Below are 1,765 nucleotides of genomic sequence, written 5' to 3'. Positions count from 1 at the left end.
GAAACAGACGATCAATTACTTACACAAAAATTCAGGCTAAAGCTAAAGAAAATTAAAACAAGTCCAGGAGAGTCAAAATATGACCTTGAATACTGTTGTTCTTCTTAAATGCCGTTGAGTCAGCCCCAACTCACAGGGATCCTGTGTAGGGTTTCTGAGGACTGCTGAATTTGAAACACTGACCTTCCAAGTCAAAGCCACACTACAGTCCAGAGCGTTGTTCTGCAGCCAAAATATACCTTTGAACATATTCCACTTAAATTTAGAGATGATCTCAAACACAGGCTTCAGGTTAGAACCTGTGTGGAGACGGTGTGAAGCGCTTAGTCTCTCAGCGGCTCTGAAAGCAGTGCGTTCAGCAAGACTGCCACAGGGCCTCTGTAAAGAAGGTGGACAGCTTTGATTAAAGCACATCTAGTGGCGACTGAAGCCAGGAGTCACGATTGACAGCGGCGAGCAGAACTATGGCGAGCTGGAATCCCGTTCTTCTTCCAGAAGTGGAAGTGCTCATGGATCTGGGAAATCTGCAAGTCATACCCCTGCAAAGTCTTGCTCCAAGGAAGATTCCAGGTGTTCCAGATCCAAGTGCAGGTCCAGATCTAAAAATAGGTCTAGATCCAGAAAAAGTTCTTGAAGACATACAAAATCACGTTCTTGGTCAAGTTCCCATAGACAATACGTAGCAGATTTTATAGTCTAGATTATCGCAGACGGCATAGCCAGTTATTCTCCCATGTCTACTCACAAGGGTCATGTTGGGAATCAGGCAAATCCTGATCCCAACTGCTGTCTTGCAGTATCTGGGTTGAGTTTATACACCACAGAATGAGAACTAAGACAAGTGTTCTCTAAGAATGACCCCATTGCTGAGGTGTCCATTGTATATGACCAGCAGTCTAGACGTTCAAGAGGATTTGCCTTTGTATATTTTGAAAACGTAGATGATGCTAAGAAAGCTAAAGAGTGCGCCCGCCAATGGAATGGAGCTTGATGGTCATAGGATCAGAGTTGATGTCTCCAAAACAAAAGACCACATACTCCAACACCCGGAAATTACATGGGGAGACCTACCTATAGCAGCTCATGCTGTGGTGATTACTGTGACAGAGAATATGATCATGGATATGATGATCGGGACTACTACAGCCCATCATACAGAGGAGGACGTAGAGGAGGAGGAGGATGGAGAGCTGCTCAAGACAGAGATCAGATTTATAGAAGGTTTGATTTTTACTTTGCTTTCTAACATATCAATGCTTAACAGAACTGTTCAAATTCAGTTGTCAGTAGTAAATTTAAAGACAAAAATATTTGTTTTCCTCAAGTTCATTAGAAGTACCATATTTATATACACAACTAAGTGTTAAAATTAATGCTCTGTAATTCTGAACTTCTAGTCTTAGAACTAAAGATACTTCAATACAGCAAATGCTGAATGCTTATCTAAATGTGGATCTGTCCGCCTTTGTGTAATCTGTATTATATATAGCAGAGAATAAGAAAAGAGTTATACAGTGTATGCCTAAAAAAGGCTATTTCTTCAAGCTGTTACAGGGGAAAATAGTATTTCAACTAGTTACATCAGCAAGTTACAATACATTCCACCACAAATATATTCTTATTCTAGCTTTTAGCTATGTGAAAAAGTTCTGGGTGCTTCAAAGTCCAGGATAAGAGAAGTGAACACTACTATACCTGTGTCATAGGTAGACTGAAGACTTTGCTGTTGATTTTAAAATTCTTTTCAGGTCCTTTGCTTACCTTC

General features: G+C 40.6%; 1 pseudogene; it reads left to right on the top strand.

The window, feature by feature from the left end:
- Nucleotides 1-268: 268 nt before the first annotated feature.
- LOC102818693 lies at nucleotides 269-1,246 on the top strand (annotated as a pseudogene).
- The last annotated feature ends 519 nt before the right edge of the window (nucleotides 1,247-1,765 follow it).

This window comes from Chrysochloris asiatica, unplaced genomic scaffold (genome assembly GCF_000296735.1).
Source record: "Chrysochloris asiatica unplaced genomic scaffold, ChrAsi1.0 scaffold00012, whole genome shotgun sequence".
Lineage (NCBI taxonomy): Eukaryota > Metazoa > Chordata > Mammalia > Afrosoricida > Chrysochloridae > Chrysochloris > Chrysochloris asiatica.
This window is presented reverse-complemented; position numbering and strand designations above follow the sequence as displayed.